Below are 9417 nucleotides of genomic sequence, written 5' to 3'. Positions count from 1 at the left end.
AAAAAAAAAAAAAAAGCAGGTTACAACTTTTAGCTTTTTTTGGCAATTAGTAAACAGAAACCATTACTGTAGCTAACCATAAAATGTCCATAATTCTGGACCCCATACAGAATCTACTAAATATTATTGATGATATTTGAACATAAAGTGTTGGATGTTTTTTCAGCTGACTAACACTATGGGAAATTGCGAAAGCCATCTTCTATTAATAGATCAGCCGTCGAAACCTAAAATGGGACAAACTATGGCACTGAGTTTACCATATTCGTGCGAGGCGCAAATTTATGCAAGGGAGGCATTGAACGCGTCTGGAGATTGAATGAGATGAAATGAAATATCCGTAGCACTAAATCAATTCTAACATGAGAACTTTTTTGTTTTACTATTTTAACCCAACTTTGTTTGACCTACAAGAAGAAGAAACAGATAGATAGTAAACAGATACATTGGTTACTTCTCTTTTTTTTTTTTTTCTGAAACAAAATAGAACACTTACATACAACTTCTTGTAAAGCAAAGTTAGTAACCAGTACAAAAAAAATTGAAGGAGAAATAAAATGCAATCATTTCTAGGCTTATAAAAAAAGTGGCTAAATGTTGGCAGTTGGAGCTAAGCAGACAACGCAATCACGTAGGTTAGTAAAACATGACGACGAACTACAAATTAGCAGTAGACAAAACAAAAAAAAAGGGAATATTTGCTTGAACGAAAAGCCTGACATACAATTTTAAGTTTGATACAGATAAACCCTTCGAAGACAACCTGGCAGCTTACATTTAGAGGGCACGACTACTTTAAGCTTTTTTTTCCCTATTTACATCGTAGCTCATTTATTGCTCCCAAATTATCCATAAATTTTTCAACAATCTAATAAAACTACCTGTGAGCTTAAGAAATATTTTTAATTCGTCAGTAGCTGATCCAACATCTGTTTTGTTATTTTGACTAACTTATCTTTAATATCCATGGTATTTCTGATAATATAATCAGAAAACAATTGAACTTATGAGGCGTTATATCAGTTTAACATTTAGAAAAGGATGAGGCCGCCAACTAACACCAAGAAAAGGATTGTTATTTCTAAAATGTTGTGGAACACTATATTCTGCGACGTTGTGTTTGTCGTAAGGTAAACAGTAGACACATTTTATAAAAGCATACTAATTTTTTAATTCATTCAAGCATATACGTCTCCGAAGAGTCTGGAAGTGTAAATCATTCATTATATATATTTTTTATTAATATTAATAATTATTTAGTTATTAATTATATAGAATATATATATTTTTATTAATATTAATAATTATTATTGAATAAATTAAAAGATAAATATATATAGATATAGGTTAGATTTATATTTATATATTATTATTATTATTGAATTAATGAAAGTCCAATAATATATAAGTGATAGAAATAAATAGGATATATAATTGTAACGTCTAAAATTAAGATGACGTAATCCAACTCCATGCAAATCTAGAAAATATGAAAAATGAGTAATTAATTGATTTTAATTGCTAATTGATTATGTGACATACTTGTTTATATGCTAGATGAGATATTATTGTCATCATGTATAAAATTGTATTTTTAAGAAATATTCAAGTGACGATCGAGGAACGAGGACCGAGGGCTGAAAAATGTAAAATGTTTTTATTAAATAATTATTTTTAACTATTTAAAATATAGTTGATGGTTTTTCATATTTTTTTTAAAAAAAATAAGGGGTTTTTGAAGTGATTTTATACGTCGGGATATAAATTTTATCGGTGTTGGTTTTTCAATAAAAATGCGAGTTTTTTGGCAACCCGACTAATAAATTCACAAATTTATTTAAACAAAAACCTTGTTGATATTTTATTAAATCCTAATTAAAACTAATGGGCTTAATTATGAGGCCTAATAGGCCTAAAAGCCTTGTTGGTATTTAATTAGTATTTAAAATATTAAAATACCTAAAACCCTTCACTTTTGCAATTGTAACTCACGGCCACACTTTTTTATTTCTGAAAAATTCTCTCCCAACTCTCCACAATACACACGACAACACACACATCAAATTTTGGAAGAAGAAGTTTCGGTTTTGCGTCTCCTCGTCCCGTTCTTCGTCTTCAACGGTTTTTCGTGTGTATATAACGCAAAGGCACGCCATACATCTCTTTTTCTCATCCATCATATCATATTATTGTTTGAATTATTGTATGCATGAAAAGCATGGAATTATTTTCAGAATTTTCGATATATTGCATGAATACATGAGGAAAGATGACTTTTGATTCAAATAACTTGTTCTTTGAATGTTAAGGGCCTGCCATGATGTCAAGTTATGTTTAAACAAAGATTTTATGTGATTTAGAGCCACACAATCCCCAAACTCACCACAGGAACAAGCAAAACAAATTGAAACCGTGAAGTTGGTGTCATGGGGTTAGGGGTGATCGGGTTCCATGAAAAAGGGATGGGCTTGGTCTTGGCTTGGGCCAGGGCTCAGCTAGGGTCAGTCACAGGTCAGGGGGAGAGTCCTAGCCAAGCTAGGACTCACGGTAAGGGCTGGGGAAGGAGTCCTAGCCATGCTAGGACTCCCACCCGAGAACACACAGCTTGAGCGTGTCTGAGTTCAGGCGTCCAGGAGCGTGGGGGCTCGGCGTGTGGGTCACGGGCTGGGTTAAGATGAGGATTTGGAGTCTTAGTAAGGTGTGAGGATGAGTGGTTCAAGGTCTGGGTTCGCGGTTAGCAGCCTGGACACACAAACATAGAACCCATGCAGATTGGGATTCTCGGCCAGCATAGGGGTGACTTGGGGTTGCTCGTTTTCGGGCTTGGGAAGGGTTTTTTTTAGTGGTCTAAGGGTCCAGTAGGGTACTTTAGGATGTTGGTCAAGTTTCGGATCAACATGGTTCGGGGGTAACTCGTGAAAATCGAAAGTTGGCTCGGGGTCGAAGTTTTGGTGTCAGTTTAGGGTTTTTGACTAATTAAAATTGAAAAACGGCTCACGGGGGTTGAGTCGTGGTTCATAAGGGATAAAATAATATAAAAAGAGTAAATTTTGAATTTAGGAATTTTATATTAAAGTTGGGATTTTTTCGGGATTAAAACACCGTCAAACAATTAATTAAAGATAAATGAAAAAGTCTAATATTTAAGCTAAATAAAGTTATGAAAAAATAAATTTAGGCTTAAATAATTATTTGAGACATGTTAGAGTCGAGAAATCAAGAAAAAAGTCAAAAAAATAAAATGTCAAGTCCAGGGGTAAAACGGTCTTTTTACACAAAAAATTAGTAAACGTCATGGAAGTGCCCTAAATGCTGTTTTTATGATATTATGACTATTTTTAAATGTTTATGAAATGTTCATGATTAAATAATGATTTTTAAATGTCTATTTGATTTTTACGATTTAAGGTTGACATGTAAAAGACATGTTGCATGCTTGGTTTCAAAAATAAAAATGATATGTGATTCATGATTTTATAAAGTGATGTAAATGTAAAACTTTGAAGGAAGTGAAGTAATTGTGACTATAATGATGTTATGTGGAGATATCGTGAGGGTTATGGTCCCAGTGGGAGCCCGACGATCGTATTTCTATTCGAAAGAGGATAGGCCAGGGCCCAGTTGACCGGTGAGAGTGTTGCTGGTGTCCTCCGCCGCCCAGTACTGTGGTTACATGTAGATGGATCCATCGACTTTTGAGGTTTGAGGAAAGTCACAATTAACGATCTAAATTTGTTGCGTGTTTTCTTAATTGCTCGCAAACGCACGACGTCAAGTTATAGTAAAATGTATTTTTGAGTGCAAGTGTCGATCCCACGAGGAGTGTAAATAAAATATATATCAATGCTCGTAACTAAAATAATCAAGACTTTATCTAGAAAATTCAATAACCAGATTGGTTTGTTTAAAACAGTTCAATTGTGAATAAATAATCAATCGAATTACCGAATGGAGAAATATCAATGATAGAAAATATCTAGAGGAGTGATTTCACTATGTTTCTACGATAAATCTTCGTGGTTGGATTTAACTTCATGAGTTCCGGTTATTTAATGGCTATGAACACTTACGTATTTTATTCCCCCTTTCCCAAGTGACGAATAAATTGTATCAATCAAACTTCGATTCAATTATTCCTATTAAAAATCTAAGTTTGATAGATAAATGCAAACAATGTTCTTACCTAAGCCTCGCTAAAGTTATACGCCTTCCGAACGATATAAATATTCAACGATGTGTCTCTAATGATCTATAATCCTAATCCCTCTCCCGAGTCGTAGAATTAATCAGATAACACGCAATTTATGGCCAGTAAATTGCAGTTAAATAAATGTAGAAAACACAATTAAACAAAACGGAATTCAATTATCAAATTATCCACGTCAAATCATCGTATAGACAAAGCTACGTCAACCTCTAGGATGGAAATTTAGTTCATCACGAAATCCAAGCGAAAACAAGACATATTCCTAGTTCTAGACATCGCTACACAATGACGAAAGAAACGAAGGAAAAGATAACAAATCCGAAGTGTCGTCTCTGTCCCCAGATCCGTCGTTCTTCGTATTTGTGATTGTTCTTCGCACTCTGAATCTTCGTCTCGTGTATGCGCTCCGTTTCTCGTGTCTTTTCCTTTCCAAGATGGTGTTTTTTTCGTATGATTTCTCTCCGCGGCGGCTGACTCCCCTGTTTCTGACCTAAGAACCGCGCCTTTTATAATAATCTGGACGCACGGCGCGCGCGGTGGCGCCTGATCTCGCGCGGTTGCGAGCGGGCTTCTGTCGTTTGGCTTGCTGCTGCGTGCGCGCGGTTGCGCGAGTTGTGGTGTTGCCGCGCGCGCCTCTCAGGACTTCATGTTCTTCTGTGCGCGCGCGGTCGCGCTTGATGTCGCGCGATGGCGCGCGGGCTATTGGTTCTCGCATATGCTCCTTTACGCGCTGTCGTGAGTGAAGTGGCACGGTCGCGGGCACACCTCTGTCCGTGGGTGTGCTCTCGGCTGCGCACTACTCTGTTTCTTAGTCCACTTGGTTTCGTGTCCACCATTTTCTCCATTCCTGAAATGACAACAAAAACAAACCAAAAACGCATAATTCTGTTCGAAACACGCATTATTCAAAATTAATTCTAACATAAATTAAGTGCAAATCTTGCACTTATCAAAGCCCCCAAACTTGAACTTTTGCTAGTCCCGAGCAAAATAGAATAAAAGCTAATAAAGAAGGAAAATTTACGCAAACTACTATAGTCATGGATATGCGAAAAGTGATATTGGCCTCCGACTTATCTAATTTCATATAATTCACGATTTCTCAAGAGTCACGTGCGTGTGTGATATGTCAATGTTCATTTACCCAATCGAATGCTCAAATAGAGTTGTAATACCCATTTGCCTTACAGAATCAAGAATCCTCAAATCAGTTCAACTCACACTTCATTAAAATATAAATTCACATTCACAGATCACATAGGACTTTATCGGTGATTATTTGGGTCGAAAAATTGTCAATACAAGTATGCCAAAGATGAAATCACACAATGAGATGCTTGCAAGCAAGTGATTAAAGTTCATACTCGTTAACCATATTTCTCAGGTATCCATAGGCTTGACTTGAACAACTTTTCTCCACTAGTATATTGGATAAATGTGACAAGGTTAATAGGTCTTGTAGGCTTGTAACGTTAGGCCACGGCTCACGGCTACAATAAAGGTATGGAGATCAAAATTTGAGAGAAATATTTGAACTTTCTGAATTTCACTCACTTTCATTCTCTTTTCATTCGCCATCCACTTATTGTTTTCTTCTCATTCATATCCTTCATTTCCCAAATGTTTTCTTTTTCACCACTTTTGATTCGTTCTTTTCATTGTTTTTCTTCCTCTTTTCTTTGCCAACTCTTTTTTACACATTTAATTTTTTCTTTTTCTTTTCAAGAAGCATTTGAATCATTACAACACCAATGAACTTATTTCTCTCAAAATTAGGTAGGACAATAAGTGTATAAGCTTCAGTAGGTAGTTGTTGTGGGATGTAGAATAGATACAAGTGGGGGCTAATTGTATGTCATTGACATACAACACTTGATTTTTTTATTAGGCTCAAAATGGGACACTATGGATATTTCATGTTCATTTGGTAGGCTCGAAGGCTCAAAACGGCTCCAAAGATCGCCTAAATCATTCCTATGTCATATATTATCCGTATTTCACCTCGAAAAATGTTCAATCAAGTTCTAGAGTTCCGTCAATCCATTCGTCAACTCATATAGACCAATCACATGTATTTGTCAATCAAATGATATATGAAATAGGTGCACGAAGAAAATTTAAGCATCTCAAATAACTCGAAGCTCAAAGGGCTACAATTGACAGTAAACAAAGAACACAGGCCCAAGGATATTGTGAAAAATTGCCTAGTTCATTTCTATGTCTGCAAAAGTGTCAATCAATATCATGCAAGAATTACCAAGAATCAGATCTTCATCGTCTATTTAGCATCATAGGCATGCAACTTATCTCTAAGCAACGATAGTATCAACAAACACGACAGTGCAGAAAAATTGTGACTCCTAAGTTATCATGAACACATATATATATTTCAAGACCGTGATTCACTTTTCATCATCGGCCACACATTTTACTTATCCATGACTCTACTAATAAATATAAAAAATGTACATTAATTAAATGTTTTATAATATAAATTTATAGTTTTTGTTTTATTAAATGTTTAAATATTATATGTTTTATAAAAAATTGTATAAAAAATAAGTTGTTGTGTAATTATAAGTTTTTACTATTTTTACAGGTTCGATAAAACAAGAATAAACTTGGCGTTGCAAATGGGATTAAGATGATTCTTGGACCTGTAGAAAGTTGATGATAATATCTACAATATTGGTGACAAGCATGAGATAAAAATCTTCTCACAATTGGGATCAAATTAAGCAACAAACAAAGTTACCAAAGGAGTGGCAGTTTTACCATGCTCTAGTATTTTGACCATATCTCTCAAACTACTTGGTCAAATGGTTAAAATAAAATACCACAATTCAAACAACTCAATTATCCACATGTTTTATTTTATGTGGAGAAGCAAAATTGGATGGGAAGATTTTCAAAAGTGATGTGTAATAAAATATAATATCTTGGAACACCAATGAAGACTTATGTGTAAAAAAATAATATTTTATTTGTGGTTGTCTCCCCAAATTTGGCTATAAATAGGGGTGCATTGTAATGAATTGAGATATCCCTCATTCTATGAACAAATCTTTGAGTTCATAATATTTCTCTCTTTATTTTTCCTTTATTTCATCATTTAAAAATAATTAGCATGTTAATTTCATATTCAAAGTTTTATACTTTGAATAATGAGTAGCTAACTTCCCAAGGTTGAGATGAAAAGGTGAAGCTCTTGGTATGATAATAAGGTTATTAAAAGGTAATAATCTATGTTTTATATTATTTAATCATTATTTATTGTTTATGTTATATTTATTTCTTTAAGCATTTTTATACCCTACTTATAAGTGGGAGTTTTGATTTATTGTTGCTATATGTTACACTAAATTCTTGGTACCATTTAAATGTTTGTTTGGTTTTACCAACCATTTAAAGTGGATGCCTTGATTTATTATATATCAATATATCATATTATTAATTTCTTGGTACCATTTAAATGTTAGTTTGGTTTTACCAACCATTTAAAGTGGGAACCTTGATTTAGTGTTTACAAATATATATAGCACAATAAATACTTGACAACATTTATAAGTTTTGATATATATTTTATACTTATAAGAAAATAGTATATAACATAATATAAATATGATTATTTAATATATTGGAACCATTTTATTAAGTGGATTTCAATAATGTTCATTAATGTTAACTTTATTAAAATATCAAGAGTGGATCCTCTAATCTCAACTACTTAAATTAAAATTTGAACAATTAAAAATTACCAATTAAAGATTCAAACAATTAAAAGAAAAACAAAAACAAAAACAAAAACAAAAAGACATTGTAGTGGACTTGTAATTACCGTAGCTTCCCTGTGGATACGATATCGGACTCACCGAATTATACTACTTGCGGACAACCTGCTATTGGGAGTGCAACAATCAAAGTCACAACAAGTTTTTGGCGCCGTTGCCGGGGAAGTATAATTTAATTTCAAGTCTATTTAATTTTCTTTCTTTGAATTTTTTATTGTTTTTGTGTGTTTTTCTTCTTTTTCTTTTGCATTTGCATGAGCATTATTTGGTCACGTACACTTAGTGGTCGACTCATTCGAAATAACCCTTTATTTTTACAAAACATGGCGGAAGAACCCATCCAGGAATATGAAGATGAAATTCAATCTCAACATGATCATGATAGGCGAAGAACACTTAGAGATCACATGAATCCTACACGTACTAGTGCACCTTCATGTCTAGTTTTTCCCCCTGATGCATCTCATTTCAATTTTAAGCCTGGTATTATCCAACTTTTACCCAACTTTCATGACTTAGATTCTGAAAATCCATACATGCATTTACGAGAATTTGAAGAAGTGTGCAACACATATAATGATCTAAATTGTAGCATGAACACCATTCGACTTAAGCTTTTTCCTTTTTCTTTAAAAGATAAAGCTAAAACTTGGCTACAAAATCTTAGATCGGGATCCATTCGAACTTGGGATGAAGTGCAACAACAATTTTTGAAAAAGTTTTTTCCATCTCATAGGACAAATTATTTCAAAAGGCAAATCATCACTTTCACTCAAAAACAAGGAGAAACTTTTTATCAGTGTTGGGATAGATATAAATAATTGCTTAATCTTTGTCCACATCATGGTTTTGAAATTTGGAGAGTTGTTTCTCAATTTTATGAAGGCTTAACACCTATAGATAGGCAAATGGTTGAATTTATGTGTAATGGAACATTTGAAGATAAAGATCCGAACGAGGCATTTGAGTATCTCGATTCATTAGCTGAAAATGCTCAAAATTGGGACACTATAGGTACAATCGAACCATCAAACAAGATTCAATCTCCCACATCTGGTGGAGGTATGTATACCCTCAAAGATGAACATGATCTGCAAGCTAGATTTACCTCTTTGACAAGAAAAATTGAAGCACTTGAATTGAAAAAGAATGATCAATTAAAATCTGTTCAAGAAATTGCGTGTCACATCTGTGATACAAGTGATCATTCTAGAAAAGATTGTCCCTCTTTGCCCTCTTTCAAAGAATGTCTCCATGAACAAGCCAATGTTTTGAACAATTTCAAAAGGCCAAATTTTGAACCATTTTCTCAAAATTACAATCCAGGTTGGCGAAATAAATTATGCACATTATGTTCCTCCACCTAAAAGGAAATTGGAAGATATATTGAATTATTTCATTGCAAAGCAAGAGTCTATC

Source organism: Primulina huaijiensis, chromosome 6 (assembly GCF_012295235.1).
Source record: "Primulina huaijiensis isolate GDHJ02 chromosome 6, ASM1229523v2, whole genome shotgun sequence".
Classification (NCBI taxonomy): domain Eukaryota; kingdom Viridiplantae; phylum Streptophyta; class Magnoliopsida; order Lamiales; family Gesneriaceae; genus Primulina; species Primulina huaijiensis.
The sequence above is the reverse complement of the archived record's forward strand: the minus strand, read 5'-3'. Positions refer to the sequence as shown.